This window comes from Sphaeramia orbicularis, chromosome 10 (assembly GCF_902148855.1).
Source record: "Sphaeramia orbicularis chromosome 10, fSphaOr1.1, whole genome shotgun sequence".
Taxonomy (NCBI): domain Eukaryota; kingdom Metazoa; phylum Chordata; class Actinopteri; order Kurtiformes; family Apogonidae; genus Sphaeramia; species Sphaeramia orbicularis.
In genome coordinates, this window is record NC_043966.1 from 40667962 (window position 1) to 40691167 (window position 23206).

The 23206-nt window shown below is 38.2% G+C and overlaps 1 long non-coding RNA gene across 1 annotated transcript; it reads right to left on the reverse strand.

The window, feature by feature from the left end:
* On the reverse strand, nt 1-22425 carry LOC115427235 (uncharacterized). Its single transcript, XR_003936457.1, has 5 exons — nt 22278-22425; nt 19678-19688; nt 16189-16191; nt 9198-9205; nt 1-11 (listed from the first exon to the last, which is right to left on the reverse strand). It is a non-coding gene; the product is annotated as an uncharacterized LOC115427235 (long non-coding RNA).
* Nucleotides 22426-23206: the final 781 nt, after the last annotated feature.

The following is a 23206-nucleotide window of genomic DNA, read 5'->3' on the forward strand; positions in this document are numbered from 1 at the left end:
CTTCTAACTACCTTTAATTCCAACCTCTGCCCCGCTAACTCTGGTACCAGAACTGCCAGGAGAAACCTCGACCTTGTACTTGACATAGGTGATAGTGGGTCCTGAAGCCAGACCAGTTGAGAACCATCGTTTTAGACAGCGTTCAGTCTGGTCTGCCCACCACCTCCCCTCTGGGCTCGATGCAACAGACAAATGCAAATTTACAGTGAAAGTGGGCCTTCAGCACTGACTTGTTGGTTAATGACTTCCATAGACTGAATAAGGCTGATTTATGTGTAACTCCTGATTCAATGTTTTTAATTAACTATGAGCTGATAACTCAGTGAACTGTCTCCCTGTGCAAGAGTGTCCTGGACTGAATAAAGTGACAGTCGGAGTGGAAGGTGGAAGTGGACTAAATGAAGAAGGCAGGGCTGTGTCTGCACCCAGACCTGATATCGCAAAAAATGACCACGGAACTTCCTGTGACACTGTTTACCTGAAGGGACACTTCAGGTAATGAAAAATGGTTTTCAATTGGGAAGAATGGAGTAATATTCTGAAAAATAAAAACTCCTGCTGAAGAGTTTGGGAAGACAGCCGCCATGTTAGGCATAAACACAGATATCGGCTGTTTTTCAACATGCGTTCGTGTCTGTTCTTGTGAAACGTCATCAATCACAGTGCCAGTACTGTTCCAACTGCAAGTTCGCATAAACCAAGAACGCGTGGAATACTCAGATGTTGTTCTTGTCAGCTAGCTTAAGCCGAGGATGCACTGGGTGGTGACTTGTGTAGACTTGGTTCGGAAGTAATTCCCAAGATGCAGTTCGTGTCGGCTCAGCTGGCACCCTGGTGGCTGTGCCCGGCTGAATCAACGACATTTTTACAGTTTTAAAAAATACACAAAATGTATAAATGGCATGTAAATACTAGTACAAATATATTGAAATCAAATTGAGTGACACTCCATGCATTTACATGACAACTTTTATTCCTGGTTTAATCTGATTAAACGTTAGATCCTATTTCAGATGACCATGTAAACACCTTATTCCAGTTGAAAAAGAACAGTTCGGATTAAATTTAAACCCAATTAATCCACTTTTAACTCTGAACTAAATTATTCCTCAGACATGTAAACCCTTTATTCTGTTTGGACTTTATTCCTTCCATTCTGCACATGCTCGTTGTCTTGTCCTGTCACGATGACGCACACATTTTGCGCTGGTGGAAGAATATGCAATGCAGTCTAGTCAACCCAAACCGTTCCAGTGGGCTATTCTGATGGGATCTACCAGCCTGGAAAACCCTGAAGGAAGAGTTCACCACTTGTTTTTTATTCATTCATTTGTCATGCATTAATGAGTTCGATAAGTGGGCAAATCACTTTGCACTGCAGTGCACCGATTACCTTGTTCTCGCAGCCCATCCATTAGCTTAGCTTAGCCAAGCTTAGCATAATCGCTTCACTCCTATGGTCAGACGTAGCCAGGCTTTTATTGGTGATCCGTAGTATTTTATGAGTGATTTTGTGAAATTCAGTTCTCCCTAATCATTCCTTTAGTTCGGTGGGGTCAATATGATCACAAATTGAGGCTCAAATCATGGCCATGTGACTTACTGCACTGATAAAATCTTGGGAAATAAAACCCAATGCAAAGCTAAAACGGTAAAGCAAAGCTAATTTAGCGCATGCATCCCTTCCAACAACAAGATTTTCCAACTTCCGTCAACACAACAGTCCCAGGATTGTATGAGTGCAGTAAGTCGCGGATCTAAAGAAATAATTAGGGAGAATCGGATTTCACAAAATCACTTACAAAAGACAACAAATCACCTTTAAAAAACTGTCTACGTGTGACCATGGAAATGCAGTGACTATGCTAAGCTAAGCTAACAGAAGGGCTGCGAGAACCAACTGGACCCTTTGGAGGGCCGGATTTGGCCCCCGGGCCGCATGTTTGACACCTGTGTTGTAGAAGATGACGGTGTTTCCATGGTAACTACGGAGCCTCTGAACATCCAAATGGGTCATATCTGATGACCATGAAAAGATGACAAACTGTGTTTTACACCAATTATTTACATGTATTGATAGGATTAGTGGATCAACAGTTATTCCGTTTTTTATATCAGTAAATGCTTTTAGTTGTCAGTGGATGTTTGGGTCTTTATGGGTTAACACGGAAAAAAGACTTTGCATCTTCAAATATATGTTTTTTTTTTTTCTTTATTCAGCAAATTGTTGAGATTCAACCAACGCTAAGTTAATACACAGCCTCCCGTGCTAGTTTGTCTTCTTCTTTCCCTCATTTTGAATAATTCGTAGCCACTAGATAAGTGTTTAAATTGGTCATAACAAACTGTGGGCTTGTCCGTTTGCACTAGAAAGTTTGGTTTGTTGTTTGGACTCCCTGTTGTCATGGCTCTGGGGGTACACTGCAGTTTATTTTATGCTTTTTTTTTTTTTTTTTTTTTTTTTAAGTGGAAGACTGTGCTGCAAATTCTAAATTGCTTTTTTCTTTTCAAAAAATGTAAAAACTATGTATTTACACCAGACCATCTCCCTCACATACGGCCCACTGAGTCAGACTAGATTTACAAGCAGTGCAGTGAAAACTTGAATTTTACAATCTCTGACAGTATATTTTTGTCATCATAATTGCGCCACTTTATTCTCAGAGAATATCTGACTTTTTTTTTCTTGTTGTTATCTTGTCTTGTTTCAGGGTCATTTCCGTGTTGTTGAAACGTTTCCCTCTGTCTCTTCAGTATATCTGTATCATCACAGTGGTGCAGTGGTTTGTACTGTCACTTCATAGCCAGAAGGTCCTGGGTTTGAAGATTCTGTTTCCCGATATGTTTTCCCCATGTCTTTGTGGGTTCTGTGCAGGTACGCTGACTTCCTCATACCATCCAAACTCATGCACCTTAACCCATAAAGACCCAAACATCCACCATCTACTAATATAAACTGTTTAATCCCTGTCGATCCACTAATCCATGTAAATAATTGGTGTAAAACACAGTTTGTCATCTTTTCATGGTCATCAGATATGACCCATTTGGACGTTCAGAGGCTCCGTAGTTACCGTGGAAACACTGTCATCTTCTACAACATTGATTCACCAGTAAAACCCATGGAGTTGGATCAATGACAGTGGATGGACAAACTTGGTTTATGTTCAGTTAATGATACATTTTGCTGAAAAAGTCACTTTTTCTTCAGTTTTCTGTATTTTTGATATAATATCCTCCTGAGACCCAGCAATGCCTTTTTGTCCTCTGTAGGGGACAAGAGTTTCACAGCTTTATAGAAATAAACAAAACAAACAAACAAAAGAAAAAGTCCACTGCAAAGGACATCCCATAAAAAATGGTAAAAATGCATCTGAAAAAACTGTTGCATAGTGGTGTTCCAATATAGGCAATTATTTAATGTAAAAAAAAATAATAATAAAATAAAATAAAATAAAAAAAGCCAAAGCTTGTACTTTTCTGGGTCTCAGGAGGTTATTTCAGAACTTTACTCTGAGCTTTTATGAACATCTACATGATTAGTAAATTAAATGTTGGGGAAAAAAAAATCACTGAAAAAAAACACAAAATACAGAAGATAATATTACAATAAATGGTGATAAACCACTTAAGGATGGTTAAATATAGAGGAAAATTCATTTGGGAAGTGCCACAAATGTCACACTGGGTCCTTAAGGGTTAAAGCTACAAATGACTTTCATGGCCTCAGAAAAAAAATCTTGCCTAAGGTTCTCAGAATTCATGCATGAAAAGGTTAAAAAGAACTGAAACTAAAGGACTGTGTTGTCTTTAACTTCTGAAACCTAACCTAAAATTAACTATAGAAGTCATCACTGATCACTGATTTAAAGAACCTAAAGGAGCTTTTTTTCCTCTAAATATCACCCTGCACTGTAAGCCTGGACTTTGTATTTACTAAAATGCTTTAATTACAATGTACTTAAATGATTTAAGTTTTATTCCATTACTATAAAATGTTAAGTATGTTCTACTAATTTGTAGACATAGTCGGAAGTACGAAAAAGTTTAAGTTGAATGGATTTAAATCACTAAGTTTTAGTCATGACCACACCTTTTCATCTCCACATTGCATTGTGGGTATTGGGCATGTTGTTGAAAATGTGTTCTTTTTCTGTGCAGGGGTTCAGCGGGGTTGTGGTGTAGGTGTTAATTTGGACTTAATGTGTGTATGTCAGTGTTTATTGGCCTTTTTGTGTTTGTGTTTGTATTTTTGTACAGCTGCACCATGCGCCAGAGCCATAGGAAGAACAATGGCTTTACTGTTCATCTACCATAGATCTTGTTCAATGGAAATCTTTATGCTTCACCAAAATAAAAGCATTTCCTGTTCTGGTAAATTACACTGAGCTATCTTCCTACTTAACTTCAATCCATGCCGTAATATGTTAAGTTGAATAATTTCATAAAGCAATTTATACTGCAAAAGATTTTAATTTAAATCAACTCAGAATGAGTATAACACACTGATGATATTAAGTTAGTGATAATCCGAAGCAATTGACATTGCAACAAATGTTAAGTTAAATTAACTTGGCATTTAGTGGGTTGTACTAAAAATAGCATTTACATTCAAATCAAGCATTTAAGTTTAGTATACTCAAGTTCTCATTACTCATTCCTTAAATTCTTTAAGGTAACCGGTTTACTCAAATTTTTTAAGTAAACTCAATTTATCCGGTATTACAGTGTGTCCTTCCTTATATTTCTCCTAATCCTCCGTCATAAACGTGCTCAGAGACATTCTGTTTTCTCTAAAAACCTAGTTTGCACAACAAATGAGCAGAACAACACACTATCTCTCTGCTATTTTGGATAAGACAGGCTTGTTTTTTTTTGTTTTGTTTTTTTTTTCTTTTCCCACTCAGGTGTTTTTGAGCTGACATCCTTTAATCTGTGTATCATTTTGTGTACTTGTGTGTCAGAAACTAATATAGTCTCCACTGATGCTTTTTTCTCCATTCATTTATGTAGCAGGAGAAAAAAAAAAAAAATATATATATATTTTCACTGAAAAAACACAAAATACAGAAGATAATATTACAATAAATGGTGATAAACCACTTAAGGACGGTTACATATAGAGGAAAATTCATTTGGGAAGTGCCACAAATGTCACTCTGTGTCCTTGAGGGTTAAAGCTACAAATGACTTTCATCGCCTCAGAAAAAAAAGTCTTGCCTAAGGTTCTCAGAATTCATGCATGAAAAGGTTAAAAAGAACTGAAACTAAAGTGTTGTCTTTAACTTCTGAAACCTAACCTAAAATTAACTACAGAAGTCATCACTGATCACTGATTCACTGATATACAGAACCTAAAGAAGCTTTTCTTTCTCTAAATATCACCATCTCCTTCCTTATATTTCTCCTAATCCGCCGTCATAAAGTTGCTCAGAGACATTCCATTTTCTCTAAAACCTAGTTTGCACAACAAATGAGCAGAACAACACACTATCTCTCTGCTATTTTGGATAAGACAGGCTTGTTTTTTTTTTTTTTTTTCAGTATTTTTTCCTTTTCCCACTCAGGTGTTTTTGAGCCGACATCCTTTAATCTGTGTATCATTTTGTGTACTTGTGTGTCAGAGACTAATAAAGTCTCCACTGATGCTTTTCTCTCCATTCATTTATGTAGCAGGGAAAAAAAAAAAACAAAAAAAAAAAAAACTAAATGCCAAACGCATTCATCTCCTAATAAGCCGACACTAACGCTGGGATTTTCACAAGGGGGGAAAATAATTGCCTGTTGAAGTGCTTTTTCATAAGTTCTACGTCTAATTTGGCAACTCATGAAGTGTGTCATAGAGGAAGAGAGACAGTAGAGAGAGAATATCACAGCTTTCGCCTCCAGTCTCCACTTCACCCAGAAAAACCCTCCTTTCCTTCTTTTCTTTCCTTCGTTTCTTGTATGCTTTGCCTTTTCCGGCCTGCATCGCATATTTCAATCCCCACCTTCAATTACAATGTTTTCACCTCAGAGGCCTCTTCTTCTTCTTCTTCTTCTTCTTCTTCTTCTTCTTCTTCTTCTCCTTCTCCTTCTCCTCCTCCTCCTCCTCCTCCTCCTCCTCCTCCTCCTCCTCCTCCTCCTCCTTCTTCTTCTTCTTCTTCTTCTTCTTCTTCTATCCTCACTCTCATTTCCTGCGCTGACATCCCTTTCAAAAGCAACTCAGGTCTTTCTTCTTTGACTTTCGAGAGCGCCGACGTTGGTGTTAGCGCCTCTTTTTTCTTTTTTTTTTATGCTTAGTCGACAGCGTAACAAGCCCCCCGTATCATGAAGAGCCCGCGCCAATGAGCATCAGCACGTCGTCTAAACTGTTACGGATAAAGTATTATACAGGCGCAGCGGGTGGAAATGAAAAAAAAAAAAAAAAAAAAATTGCAAAGCACATCATCTTCACTTGATCATCCCTTCAAATCCCTCCGGCGTAGTGGTGGCAGCAGGCAAGCAGGCATGCAGGGGAATTTTGAGAGGTCAGGACATGAAAAAAAAAAAAAAAAAAAGCAAAGAAAAGAAGAGTCAGAAAGATGAGGCAGAGAGGAGAGGAAATGAAAACTGAGAGAGAACCGGGATATGAAAGAGAAAGGGGTGCAGCGGTAGAGCGCCGAGATGATAACGTCAGGGGAAAATTGATGCCGAGAGTAACAATCCGGTTTACTTTGCTTTGTCAATTGCGATAGACACCCCGAACGCAACGATCTGAAATCACCATGAAGGCGCGCGTTGCATAAACACGACAGCAGGAGGTTGAATACATTACCAGTTGGGGGGAAAAGCTTCATATACACGGTGAATAGAAATGCTTGAAGATGCAGAATACGAGCGAGTGCCTACATTAGCGCTTAAGCACTGATGGCTTTATCCAGTTACACGTCCCGTAAGTGTAATGACGCCACAGGTTCAATGTGTTACCACGGGGATGGAGCATTGTGTGTGGAAAGCCTCAGAGGGATGCAACAGACCCAGGCTGGTGTATTTAAACTGGAAAAGAAATGTGTCAAGGGTGATCAAGAGGGGTATTTATCAGGCTGAGGCAAACGGAACAGGACTGCTTACAGATGACTTGTATTGGTATTGATGGAAGTTTTGACACATGCTTCTTCAAGGTTACGTTTGCAGTTGAAAAACGGCTTTTATTGTGGTTAAAAAATGGCTGAAAGTGCAGAGCGGACGTGAATAAAAATGCACATGGACGCATGTCTTTGAATCAAAATGAGGAATATTCAGTTGGTATATACACTATATTGCCAAAAGTATTCGCTCACCCATCCAAATAATCAGAATTTATTTATTTATTTATTTGATTTATTTAATAGGGACAGTGCATATTAATGAACATCTACAACACTTGCAGCTGTAAATATGCCAGATTGTAGCTGCAGTGCTAATTTCCATCTGTAGTCCCTAGGCAGGTGACAAGAAAGACAGTAGACAAAAAGGCAAAATATTGTAACAGACATCATAAAAAGACAGTAGACAGAAATGCAAAACATCCTAAAAACACACAGAACAAGACAGTGAGGATGATCTACTGAAGGTCACAGGCTTGGTTTTCCTTCATCCAATGTTTAAGTTGTGATTAGAAGGAGGCATATGATTGTGAGTCTCTTATGTTGAGCGGTAAACTGTTCCAATATTCAGTCCCAGTGACTGAAAGTGCAGTTTGTCCAAAAGTAGTGCACCTGCGTGGCACCTCACAGTCTGCTCGAGCTGTGGCCCTGGTGACCATCCCACTGACAGAGCGGGAGTCAGAATCAGGTGTTCCAATCACTTCCATGGCCACAGGTGTATAAAATCAAGCACCTAGGCATGCAGACTGCTTTTACAAACATTTGTGACAGAATGGGTCACTCTCAGGAGCTCAGTGAATTCCAGCGTGGAACTGTGATAGGATGCCACCTGTGCAACAAATCCAGTCGTGAAATTTCCTCGCTCCTACATATTCCACAGTCAACTGTCAGCTGTATTATAAGAAAGTGGAAGTGTTTGGGAACGACAGCAACTCAGCCACGAAGTGGTAGGCCACGTAAACTGACGGAGCGGGGTCAGCGGATGCTGAGGCGCATAGTGCGAAGAGGTCGCCAACTTTCTGCAGAGTCAATGGCTACAGATCTCCAAACTTCATGTGGTCTTCAGATTAGCTCAAGAACAGTGTGCAGAGAGCTTCATGGAATGGGTTTCCATGGCCGAGCAGCTGCATCCAAGCCATACATCACCAAGTGCAATGCAAAGCGCCGGATGCAGTGGTGTAAAGCACGCCGCCACTGGACTCTAGAGCAGTGGCGGTGCCTTCTCTGGAGTGACCAGTCGCGCTTCTCCATCTGGCAATCTGATGGACGGGTCTGGGTTTGGCGGTCGCCAGGAGAACGATACTTGTGGGACCGCATTGTGCCAAGTGTAAAGTTTGGAGGAGGGGGGTTATGGTGTGGGGTTGTTTTTCAGGAGCTGGGCTTGGCCCCTTAGTTCCAGTGAAAGGAACTGTGAATGCTTCAGCATACCAAGACATTTTGGACAATTCCATGCTCCCAACTTTGTGGGAACAGTTTGGAGCTGGCCCCTTCCTCTTCCAACATGACTGTGCACCAGTGCACAAAGCAGGTCCATAAAGACATGGATGACAGAGTCTGGTGTGGATGAACTGGACTGGCCTGCACAGAGTCCTGACCTCAACCCCATAGAACACCTTTGGGATGAATTAGAGCGGCGACTGAGAGCCAGGCCTTCTGTCCAACATCAGTGTGTGACCTCACAAATGCGCTTCTAGAAGAATGGTCCAAAATTCCCATGAACACACTCCTAAACCTTGTGGACAGCCTTCCCAGAAGAGTTGAAGCTGTTATAGCTGCAAAGGGTGGACCCACGTCATATTGAACCCCATAGACTAGGAATGGGATGGCACTGAAATTCATATGCAAGTCAAGGCAGGTGAGCAAATACTTTTGGCAATATAGCGTATGTTGATTTACAGAAGGCATTTGACACAATAGATCACAGCATATTATTGAGAAAACTGGGGAAGTATGGGATAAGAGGTGTGGCTTATTCTTGGCTGAAAAGCTACTTGGAAAATAGGCAGCAATATGTACAAATTAACAATACTATGTCACAATACAGGAAGGTCACCTGTGGCATACCCCAAGGATCGGTGATTGGTCCAAAACTTTTTCTCCTCTATATTAATGATATTTGTAATGTTACTGAATTATTAAAATGTATTATTTTTGCAGATGATGCAAATATGTACTGTTCTGGGAAAAATCTAAAGGAACTTTTGTCCATGGTTGAAAGGGATTTAGAAATTCTTAAAACTTGGTTTGATGTCAATAGATTGTCACTTAACATTAAAAAAAAAAAAATTAATTCATGGTTTTTTGGAATCAAAAAGAAATTGATGGGGACATTACATTAAAAATATATGATGCTGAAATTGAAAGAGTGTTTGATACAAAATTTTTAGGGGTTGTTATTGATCACAAATTAACATGGAAACCACATATTAGATATATAAAAGGAAAGATCGCAAAATCAATGGCAGTCTTGTATAAGTCCAGAAATATGCTCAACCATAAGGAACTACATATAATTTACTGTTCACTTATACTTCCTTATATGTCATATTGTGTGGGACTGTGGGGCTCGACATATAAAACAACTGTAAATACTATAGTCCTCCTACAAAAACAAGCTATATGTATTATTAATAAGGCCGGTTACTATGAGCATACAAATGAATTGTTTATGAAATCCCATATTATGAAATTTAATGATTTGGTTTACTATAAAATAATGCAAATAATGTATAAACCCCCCAAAAAAAAGTTACTCCCCGTCTGTGTACAAAGGTTCTTCTCAACACGAGTCTAAATATGATTTGCGAGATTTTCGTGAATTTGTTGTACTAAAAGCTAGAAAAGAGACAAAAAGCAGATGTATATCTGTTGTTGGAGTTAAACTATGGAATGAGGCCAGCATGGATTTAAGAATGTGTAGCTTATTTTTGGTATTTAAAAAAAGGCAATTTTTGAAGGATACAATTGGTAAGATCTAATAAGTAATAGGTAAATAATTTATTTTTGATTCTACATTAAACTACCATTAATTTGGTGGTTAAGTTTTCTATTTCTCTGGTTTATTTTCATCTTTTTATGTTTCGCTTGTTTGTTTGCTTGGATGCATTGGTTTTTTTATTTTATTTTATTTTTCCTATATTAGATGCTGGGTAGCTGAATTTGTTCTGTAGGACAGGCATTAATATAAACATTTTGCTTCTGCCTGGGCCTTTTCAGTCATTAACCTGTTTGTAATGTTTGAAGTGTTGTTGTTGACACTGGTTGTATTATTATGTGATGACTGAATAAAGAATTTTATCATCCCGTCTAAGGTGATAAGTGACCAGGTTTTAATCTCAGCTTTGTGCTTCTTCGTTACAGTTTTATGCCTTGGCTGCTTTGACGAAATCTGTGTTTAAGATTTATTCTGTCGTTCACTTAGTTGCTAGGCTTTTTTTTTTCAGCTTTGCAAATGATGTTTTGTGGGCTAGCTAGGGTGAGGATTGAGGGCCGGATCTACTCAGGTCCCATTTTGCGTGTACGAATTTGCGTGCACAATCTAGAATTTTGCGTGTGGGGTGTAACCATGGTTTGTGGGTGATTTACTAAGATTGCTTACTCGACACGGTGGTGCAGTGGATAGCACTAGTGCCTCACAGCAAGAAGGTCCTGGGTTTGATTCCAACACCAGTCGATGGGGGGTGGGACCCTTCTGTGTGGAGTTTGCATGTTCTCTCTGGGTACTCTGGCTCCTCCCACCATCCAAACACATGCACTGATAGGTTAACTGGTTAATCGAAATTGCCCATAGGTGTGAATGTGACAGTGATTGTTTGTCTCCATATGTTCAGCCCTGTGATGAACTGGCAAAATGTCCAGGGTGTACCCCGCCTTTGCCTGTAAGTAGCTGGGATAGGCTCCAAGTGACCCCCGTGACCCTAGTGAGGATAAAGCAGGTTCAGAAAATGAATGAATGAATGAATGAATGAATGCTTACTCAAATGTCAACAGGTGCAAAATCTTGCAGACTGCCCTATTGAAATGAGGGTTTTGCATGCGTTAAACTGCTCTGGGATACACCAGCACTAATGGTAACAGCGCACTGAATGATCCAGACGCATGGAGATGTAATGGGAGTTTTGTCAAAGAAGGTATTGCATGACTCATTCATTCATTTATTTTTCATTTTAAAGGTGGTGATGGTGGGGGGGGGCACATTCCGTCACTCTAAAAATGTTCACGCAAGGGTGAAAAATCTGCATTCTGCATCTCGTTTCATCATTTCGATGACTCCTAACCACTTCCATGTGTGCAATTACACATCCAAACCGTTTGCACCTCTTTTTGAAATGTGTTAAATACAGACACAGTTTCTATCAGCAAAATTCCTTTCAGGTTTGATAAATCACTTTGCGTGTGCTAAATTAATATATTTACATTTTCTCCTCCCAGCACACACACAACTGCGTGTAAACGCCCCATGTTTCATATTCATTGTGGCAAATGTACTAACTGGATGCAGACTCGCTATTTTGCACCTTTGAAAGATGCAACCCTTAGTGCACACTGTTTTGCCCGTGCAATGAGTTTGCACACGTTTTAATACATGCAAACCTTTAGTAGATGTGGCCCTGAGTGTGCAATATTTAACATCATCTACTGGTAGCGTTGTACTTGAAGGCAGTTTTGCACTTTTATTTAGTTTAAATTTATTAATTTTTTTTTTTTTTTTAATTTAGTGCTAGACAAACATTGTGACAGGGGCGACAAAAAGTACAAGAAGAAACATCTGGCATACTAATTCACAGACTTCAAGACATGTAAGTATTTATTTATTTAATTTATTTATCATTCTTTTACAGCTCCTTCCTGTTCTCTGGAAATTTTCTTATTTTCTGAATAGGGTTTCTGTTTTCTTTCTCTCTCTCTCTCTCTCTCTCCATATATGCATACATATATACATATACATATACATATATATATATATATATATATATATATATATATATATATATACATATACACACACACACACATACATATATATGTATACACACACACACACACATATATATGTATACACACACACACACACATATATATATATATATATATATACACACACACACACATACATATATATGTATACACACACACACATATATATATATATATATATATATATATATATATATATATATATATATATATATCTTTCATTTATTTATTTGTTTTGAACAGAAGAAAAAATCAAACCTTTTTTGTGTTCTAGGAACTAATGGCAGAGGAAATAAATTAATAAACAGAGGTGATCAAGACAAAATAGCAATTGCCATGTACACTAGTAGTAACAAATTAATTCAATATGTACTGCTCAAAAAGGAGTGGGAAGAATAAAACTCATTAAATCCCAGTCTCATCTCACATTTATTCAACATAACACATTACTTGTGCTTCCTCAATGATATAATGACATCTGTTTAGAATCCTAATAATGTAAATAACAGATAGAAAACAGATTAGGAAAAGTGAAGTATATTACATTTAGTAACTCTCTAAATGACAGTCTGCAGAACTTATAATACAATATATTTCATCAATAATTACATACCAACAATGGTAATGGAAGTGACACATACCAACATGGTAAACAACGACAAGCACAAACCAACAAAGGTAAGAAAGAGCCAAGAATGGAATGGCCCAGCAATGAACAATAAGCCCCGCCCTCCCTGTACTGTGACCAGACCATCTGTTTGTAAAGTGCTTTAAAACTCTGGATATTTTGGCATTGATTGTAGTGAAGATCCAGACTGTTCCACAGTTTCACTCACAGACAGACAGACTAAAGCTCTTCCTGGTAGTTTGAACTGAGCTATTGCAGAGCTATTGAAGTGGATCTCCTCCACCTGTAGATACAAACACCTCCATATCAACTTGAAAACCTTACTTCATGGAACTTTTGTTCAGGGTTAAAGGTGGGTTCGAGATGTTTTCCTGGACCATTTTTTACTGTATTGCTTAAAATCCCCTTCACACCCCAGTTACAACCAATTAATTAAATCCTCTAACACCAAAATAAAAAAAGAATTGTCACCTGTGGAACAGACAGGACTGAAAAAACACCATCCAGTCTTTTTAAAGCTATACCATATGATGTGGCATTTTTACACTTTTCTTTTGCCATCTTAAAATGCTCCTAATAAACGTGTGTCGAACTAAAATGTAAAAGTAATCCACCAGGTATTGAAACTCAAAAATGTTTAATTCTCATATATTGCTCATATTCATTCATTCATTTTCTGAACCCGCTTTATCCTCACTAGGGTCACGGGGGTCGCTTGGAGCCTATCCCAGCTACATAGGGGCGAAGGCTGGGTACACCCTGGATAAGTCGCCAGTTCATCGCAGGGCTGATGTTAACAATATGACACCTCAGTTTATCATTTATACACATAAATCACAACGTACAGATCACAGTGGATCTACAAATACACAAAACATTTAATAACAGGCAGAATATTTTTACAATTCAACATACTTCTCTTACTTTGGTATAATTTTACTTTTTTTACACTAAAAAAAAAAAGAGACAAATTCACAGTTTTCATTATTTCTGGGTTATTCTGATAGTATTTTACTGGTCTGATCCACTTTAGACTGAAATGACCTAAAATGATTTTAACATCCTTGATTATTAATATCTTCAGTAATTTTTGCATTTCACTCATTCATCCCAGGGGCCGGATCAGACCCTTTGGTGGGACAGATTTGGCCCCTGAGCCGCATGTTTGACACCTGTGAGTTATAATGTTACTGGTCAAAAGTCACCATGTTACCGGTCCAGGACCCCTATTACATCATTGGCCTATTACATTTCAAAAATGGCAAACTCACCACGTTATCGGCCGTTATTACATTATTGGCCTCCACACACCCTAAAAACGGAAATCAAATAAAGCTCAGATTTATCTTCATATACTGCACAAAAAGAACAGGTTTGACTTCATGTGGTGGAGCGCTAACATTGAAAGGATTCACATTGTCCTGTCATTCTTTTTTCAGATATATATGCATTATAACATTCTTTCAAGCTTAAAGATGATTGATTCAGTGATTGCAAACAGTAAATATTGCTCATATTTCTGATAAAATTCCGACCAATCATTTTATTTGGTCCAAATGAAATAATTGGCCGAACCTGGCTGAGCCTCCTGTCAATCATCCATTACTGCTGTCCTGCATCCGATCCACTGTTGTCATCCCTGGATCTGATATGTGTCCCTCTGAATCTGACGCTTCACTCCCGCTGCTCCTCCTGTTACTGACCACAGTCTCCTGTCTAAGGATGTGAATGGATAGAACTGAAATGCACATGTGGAGGGGAAAAACGGATTTATTAACGGAAACAACAACCAAGGGGAACAAACAGGAGTCTGATGAATGAAGGATGGAGATAAAAGTCCAGGAGTCTGGTGTACTGGACTAAACAGACAGGTCTGCACAAAGCTCAGCTTTTATGACCACAGGACTCATACAGGTTCATGTACTGGGTGTCACACAGTGTAGGATGATAAGAGTATGGATATGAAACCTCAAATGTTCACGGAAAATTTGCGCCAGCTGCACATTCACAGCCTGTGCACTTCATCTCCCAGCTGATGAGGTGAAGACCCTGACCCAGCGCTGCACAGACCAGACCCCTAAATACAGGGTCTACTGATGAAACAGGAGCCGTGGCAGGTGGATGATGTATCTGATTACTGAGGGAGGGGTCCGCAGACACGCCAAAGCAGACCAGACCTCCGCCTCCACCTCCGCTTCCACCACATGCATCAGGTGAGAGGAGGAGAGCATCAGAGCTCAGGCAGAGGAAAGTGGGCGGGGCTTTGGAGGGAGGCGGGTTGTTCATGTTCAGATTTTTATTAAGTGATGTGAGAAATGCCACATGGGTAGATATAGTTTTAAGTGCCCAATCGAAATGATTAAACTCAACTGCCATTTGTCCCTCCCCCCTCTTTGAGCATGAATTGTAAATTCTCAGAGGCTTGGAGCACTTGTTCAGGAAATGAAGCCAGAGCCAGAGCTTGTCTATATTAGTTTTATTAGGATGGAAAGTTCACCGGCAAACTGTTTAGTCACTAACATAAATCACTAGGAAATGTAACATTAGTCAGATAGGTGTGAACTGGGGCTGTTCTGGAAGAGCGGGGGTGTTGGAGGAGACTGAATGAGGTCTGCATGGACCGGAGCCGGAGCCTCAGCCGGTGAACTGTTGCTGTACAGCGCTCGTGAACCCTCAAGAACAAGCACTGTGCATGCCAGTACGCTGGAGGCATGGCTTTGGGGGGGGTATCTGAAGAAAGGGGTTTGGACTTTTGAATTGAGTATTTTTAAAATGTAGCTGCTCGAACTGTTTTTCTGAGATCTCATACCCCACCTTTTTTTTGTTTGTTTGTTTTTTATCAGTTTTTTTTATTTATTTTCATTGTGCATCTCCAGAAGTACAACACAAAAAAAGAAAGAAATTCACATTTCATGATATAAGACTTTGTGACACACAAAGTATCAACCCCACCCCTCCAGAATTGATGTCGACCCCCATACCAACCCAACCTGGATCTCAAAATACAAACACCACTAATAAAAACAAATACATGTATATAGATGAAAGAGACAGTGGTGGTTTCTCACAGACTGCAAGGGAAGCCCAGCTTCCCCTAAAATTATGAAAATTAAATGGTTGAATATGTACGGTTGTGTTGACATTTCATTGACTACAAATGTGTTAGAACACGTTCATCTCACAGACGAGTTCGTTCAGAATCAGCTTTATCACAAATCAACAGACTCGATGTTCACTTCTCATACATTCCCGTTGCGTTGTTTTCTCATTCGACCTCTGCTCAGTGCATTTGCCCATAGACGCTCAGCGTCCATGCACTTCAATGGGACTGAGTGGAACAGTTTTTTTCATTGACTCAAAACTGGACGGTAATTGGATAAATGCCACGATGTTGTCCTGACCCTGGACGCCGGGCATCTTCTGGGGGTGAATGGAGCTGTGGGCGGAGCTCGGCTGAGCTGGATGCCAGGCTTCCACGTGCTGATTGGAGGATCAGTTGAAAGGCTGAATCCTGTTTGATTGACAGCTATTTTCAGATCTACTCCTTCACTGACACAGTTCAGTTTAATACCGTCACACATTCTGCTGTGAAATTGAGAGAGAAACCACTATGAAATGACTTGTTCATTTCTTGCACTGTAAATAAAACACACTCATTGTACTTCCTGGTTTCACTTAAACATAATTTCAACGTTTTCTTGTTTACTTGGTACGATAAGGTCACTGACCATTTTCTTAAAAAGGGACGGAGGGCCGAATTTATGTTTAAATAACTTCACTTTTTTTTTTTTTTTTTTTTTTTAATGTAAGCCGACAATGAGCTTCCCCTCTCTGAAAGATGAGCAGCCGCCACTGGAAAGAGAATATAATTTACAGATATAATACCCCACCTTTAACCCTTTCATGCATTGTGGTCACTCCAGTGGACAGTTCTTCTCCAGCTGTTCTCTTGTATATTCATGGGTTTTGTTGTTTTAGTTCCATATCAGCCAACACAGTGGACACTTATGCACCATCCCATACACTGACATTCAGACCATTACTGTAATTTTGCTGTTCTTGAAAGTGTAAATCAATTGTTATTTGTTAGACAAGAAGGTTTTTTTTTTGCACATTATCTCCATGAAGTGAGTAATTACTAGCATTAGAATATGTTAAAATGTGAGAAGACATCAGATTAGCAGCATTAAACATGTTTTTATTTCATTGTTTTGATATCCCTCTCTGATATTGGGTTTTAAACACATTTCTTTACTTCAAAAATTAAATGCATGGATATTTTTGTAACTCCATAGAAAAAAAAAATCAATAGCATTGTTTTTTTCATGCCTAAGGAGGAATAAAAACACTGAAGAAAAAAAATCTTGACTAAGGTTCTCACAATTCATGCATGAAAGGGTTAATGTGTGAAAAACAAACAAGTTGCGTGAAAAACTATTTAGCCAAAATAGATGAATGTGTGTGTTTATGTGGCTAAAGCACCACCTGAACTAATCCAAATAAGGCCTAACTCTTGAACCTGCTAATAGTGAGTTAGCAAAGTGTAGTGAGAAGAGAAGAAAAATAAAAGAAAAGCTCATCACTCCGACCGCCCCCTTAGTTTCATATGTTGCCTGTGTCATTAGGTATTCGACAGAACCATTCCTCTGTTTATTACATCAATTCTCCATCTCACTAAACCTTTTTCTGCCTCAAATGAGCATCGAATCTACTTTACGTTATTGAGCAAAATATATTGACTTCCACTTTGCCTATTTCTTTGCAAATTTATCTCTTTGCAATTTGCATGGAAACACTTCAAAAAGAAAAAGTTGCGCATTTATAGAGCGAACAAATACAGGAAGAGTATGTGGCGATATGACAGAGGTGGTGTGAGGACATCGGGTAACGCTACTCTGTACACACACACACAAACACGTGAGCAAACACACACACGGAAGATGACAGAGCTATCTATTTGGACCAGAACAAGGTCATGTACTGACCGCTGGCCCTATTCCATCTAACTCATTTTTTCATCCCTTGTTCCTCTGTGTTTCTTAAAGGAATACACCAAGCTCTTGGCTATGACGCCGCTTGATCTACTGCTGGGTGACAAGATGCCAGTTTGGCAGAATATCAGACATGCAGGGTAATGTCAGTCATGTTTCTCATTTTTTTGCCGTTGCCATTAGTCATCATATTTCTAAGTATGACTCGTGACCTAATAACTTAGGTCGTTTGGGGTTATGCTGTAAAACGTGTTTGTGCTGTGTTTTTTCCACATTCATTCTAAGTATTTCTTCATTGACGCAGCACTGCCCTCAGATTCTCACAGCACGAATATTTTCTTTCAAAGTGCTCAGTTTTTTTAGTTTTAGTGAATCTATGAGCCTGCAAAAAGGAAAAGGCAGAGTTCAACCTTTTCCTTTAAAATAGGGTTTGATTTCTGCTTACATCAAAAACTAGTTAAGCAGTTTTTGTGTTGTGGAGGTTTCGGATGGATGCGGATCAATAGGATTTGTACGCGTCGCTCGGCTGAAGTAATCGGTCAGGAAATTGAAAAGTGCTGCAAATATGGCCTTGACCTGTTTGGGAAAGAGCAGCCTACTGTATACGATACACCAAGTATGTCACCTTTGTCTGTGCAGAGCTACTTGGAGAAAATCAGGAAAGATAAGAAAGGTTAGATGCACATAGTGTTGTTTTTGTCAGCCTGTTTTAGTTTTAGTCTAGTCTTTGTGCCAAACTCTCATTTCAGTCTTTATTATTACTTTTTTTATTCATTTTTTCTAAAATATCTTTTTATTTCACACAAGAGAATCCTCCAGATACAGTACAAACATAGTCATGCTGGGTCTCACTTTTTACAATTCTCCTTTGTGCGTTCTTCCCACCTCCCATCCCTCAAGAAATAAATCAACTAAACACACACAGTAACAGGCCAAAAATATACATGTCTAAAGAGAAAATACTTTTTTTTTTTTTTTTTTAAAGTATAGTAAAATTAAAAAAAAAAAAAAAATTAAAAAAAAAAAATAATAATAATAATAATGATAATAACAGGGCCGCATATTCCCCAAGGAAGAAAAACCCTGTTTTAGTTAGTCAAAATAAGAAAAAAGTCCAGGCGGGCCATTTTACACTAGGGTTTAAAGGGTTAAAAAGGTCTTAAAAAGTCTTACATTTAACTTGTAGAATCCTGTAGGAAACCAGGGAAATGAGCCAAAAATGTAGTTAAAACTGAGTTAAATATAGTATGACAAAGTTTTCCCTGAAGTGATTTTCACATTGCTCTCACAGAATGAGTAAAAATATGTTGAGTAAAGGCCACTTTGGTGTTGGTAATATGTGTCACAGACAGAGAGATGCAGTCCACTGAGCTGGTTCCACATAAAACTAGATGTTTCTTTACTATTTTACAACGGTTTTCTTCACTCATAAAATTGTGTTTTTAAAATGTGAAAAAAATAAAATTAACCTATAAAGACCCAGTGCTACTTTTATGGCAGTTGCCAAATAAATTTTTCTCTATATGTAACTTCTCATAAGTGACTTATCACCGTTTATTATTATAACATTAACCTTTGTATTTAGTATTTTTCACTCTAAATTATGTAACTTTCATTCATTCATTCATTTTCTGAACCCGCTTTATCCTCACTAGGGTCACGGGGGTCGCTTGGAGCCTATCCCAGTTACATAGGGGCGAAGGCGGGGTCAAATTATGTAACTTCTTATATTTAATTTATATATTCATGAAAACTCAGTCAATTTAAAGGTTCTTAGATCTAAACAGAAGAGAAGTAAAGAAAAAGGGACCTTTTTCAGTTAAATCTATCACCAACTGAACATAAACCCAGTGTCCATCCACTGTCATTGATCCAACTTATGGGTTTTACTAGTGAATCAGTGTTGAAGAAGATCACAGTGTTTCCATGTTCACTACAGAGCCTCTGAACATCCAAATGGGTCATATCTGATGACCAAATTTAACCCTCCGGTATCCAGGTGTGCCTTTTAGGCACACTTTGCACTTCATTTAAAAAAACTTCATATTATTTTTCACAATTTAAATAAGGTCAGAATTCAAAAGTTGTTCATTTTTGCATGATCTTTAAAATTCTGGTCACCAACTAAAATTTGCACATTATAAACAAAAGAAAATTACAAGCCAAGCATTTGTCTCCCAAGTGTGCCTAAAACACACTATTTTTTCCATTTGATATGTATGATTAGGGCTGACCTTGATTTACTAAAATAAAATCAAATTAGAGCAGAAAAATAAATCAATATATAATATTTAACAGTTTGATTTATAGGTGTGCATTTTACACACACTTGGTGACAGATGCTAGTATTTTTGAACATTTGACCTAGCGCCAAAAATAATAATGCAAATTAACTAATGTTGGAGTTAATCATTGACATATGCCAGGATGAAAAAAATCAAATAATACGTGATCCACTTTTTATGTAGTGTATTGAAAAAAAAAAAAAAAAAATTGTTTTTGTTTTTTGCATAAAAAAATGGTTTGTTTACATTACAAACATGGCATTTAAAGGATTAAAAAATGTGACAGTTATTGAGTATTTGGTATTTTTATTTTTTGGCTCAAGTTGATGAAATAGAAAAAGTGTAAAAGAAAAAAACAAAAAAAAAACCAAACTGTATGAAATTTTTGTTGACATTATTCCACAAGTGTGCGAAAAAGGCACACTTGGTGCTTAGTAAGGGCCTTGCTGGACAGGATACCGGAGGGTTAACTTGTAGTATTCTGTAGGAACCCTGGGGATCAAAATGAGCCAAAAATGTCGTTAAAACTCACTTGAATACAGTGTGACAAAGTTTTCCGTGGTGCAGCAGAGGAGCTGACTGCTGTTTCCCCTCCGGCTTTACTGTAGGTGTATACACCGTCTGCTGCCGCTGAAGCCACTGCACCTGAATGATGTTACTAATCATATTGGTACCAACGCTCGTATGCGCTGGCTGCCCTCTGCACTTCTATAAGCCAAACAATACCGAACAGATCGCTCAAGGACTTGTGGCCCAGCCAGATTCGTTCATTTCCCAGAGTGAGACGGCAGACTCAGCATGAGTTTGGCTGTGAATTAGATCTGCCCGTATCAGGAAACTTTCTGCTGAAAAGACGCACAAATCAAATAAAATCCATGGTCTTTTTGTACAAAAAGTTGTAAGAGAAAAAGGCAAACTTTTACACTGATAGAATAAGACACAGAGTGAATAAAGACATACATCACTGTCATCTTTTACCAGCATCATCTTCATGATTTCATAATGAGTCCTCTGCATCAGCCGTCCATTCCTTTTCTTTATCCCCATGTTGAACAGCTTTTTATACATATGGCACCAAGAAGAGCAAAGTAGTTTCTTTGGAAAACACTGAAATACTGAACATCCTGGATGAATGATACAGTTTCATAGATTTCATACTAATTATTAAGAAAGGTTATTGACTTCCCCAGAACTCATAATGCAGGATACATCCATATTTGACTATGCATCACTTTAACTCTGTAAAGTCTGAACCATTAAATCACTGACAGAAAATTCCAGTTCTTTGAAACTGGAGCCTTTATTTGTCCTTCCGAACAACCCCCCAGACAAATGTTTTTTCAGATGTCAGTTTTCAATTTTGTATCATATTTGATACATCAGGCCTCAATGCTTAAATATTATTAATTTTGAACAAACAAAAACATAATATAACACAAACATGTCTAACAAATTGGTAATTCCTTTTCAAAATTGGCAAAGTTCTGCCTCCTTCCTCATTAATGACAGTCTTGTAGTGTCACTGGAAAGGCGTCTGGTGAATGAATTCCTCCCCCCTGGTGGATTATCTGTGTATTGCATGTATCTAATTGTATACATCAGGTCTTCTAAGAAAAAAAATGTCTCACTAATCATGTAGACGATTTCAAAACTCATGTATCACATATGATACGTTTGGTGTTATAGGGTTAAATGAAGTATTTAACTTCCTACATGTTCATGAGACCCTGACCCCCAGTAAAAGTTCAAAGAACGTTAGAGGTTTGGTTGTAAAAAAGGAAGTGCAAAGCCACATTTCATGTATTAAACAGACAGGGATCATCGTACAGTGTGTCTTTTAGCATTTAGCTGAATCAGCCCAGTGTGGCTTTCATGTAACAGTTTTTTTTTTTGTTTTTTTTTTTTTTGGGAGGGGGGGGGTCAATCTGAGGAACAAACAATCCACAGATCCATCCAGTCCATAGATCCAACAAATCACTCCATGAAACAAAAATTTATAATACAAACTTCAACTTTAACTTGTACAGTCAGACTGAAGTAGGCTGAAGCTTTCTGCTTATTTTACCTCCCTTTTATACATTATCTCACAGCGCATCTTCAGCTTTGACAAACATAATATATTCACACCAACTGAAAACAATATGAATGCTGAAATAAATATATAAATGTTACATACAGACTTAAGACTCAAACCATATAACTGGTCACCAATGACATGGAGGATAAGAGTTTAAATAATGAGGAAAAGTGGAAAAACTGATCTAAATAACCAGAACTGGTAACTCTTAACCCATAAAGACCCTGTGGTACTTTTTTGTCACTTCCCAAATAACATTTTTTCTATATCTATATCTTTCTTAAGTGATTTATCACCATTTGCTATGATATTATCCTCTGTATTTTACATTTTATCAGTATAAATCTGGTATTTTCCCATATTTAATTCACTGATCACGAAGATATTCATAAAATCTCAGATTAAAGTTGAGGGTTATTATATCAGAAACAGCAAAAGCGACAGAAAAAGTAACTTTTTCTGTAAAACATATCATTAACTGAACATAAACTCAGTGTATTCATCATCTGTTATTGATCCAACTCCGTGGGTTTTACTGGTGAATCAATGTTGTAGAAGATGACGGTGTTTCCACTTTCACTACGGAGCCTCTGAACATCCAAATGAGTCATATCTGATGACCATGAAAAGATGAATGACTGTATTTTACACTACTTATTAACACGTATTGATAGGATTAGTGGATCAACAGGTATTCGACAGTTTAGATCAGTAGATGGTTTTGGTTGGTGATGGATGTTTGGGTCTTTTTGGGTTAAAGTTTGCGTCAGACTTTAGGGATAACGACACTCAAAGCTACAGACTCTTCTGTTTCGATGGGTTAGTGGTGGCTTTCTGATTAAATATTGATTGAGTCAGCAGCAGCTTTTCCTTTGGTATAAAGCTCCACCCAGTGTGTGAAGTGGTCTACAAACTCTAAGAGGTAGATATTTTCAATTGATCTGCCATACCAGTCCACTCCCTGTGTTCCTCAGGGTGGGGGCACCACATTCTGCAGCTTTAAAACAGTCAGGTGTGAAACAAACCTGGGTCCGTATTCCTAAAGATTTTTAGTGCAAAGAGTTGCTCCTAGTGGCCAAATTCTAAGAAAATTCTTAGAATCATGATGTTTTCTTAGGATTTCCACTAAAAATTAAGAGTAG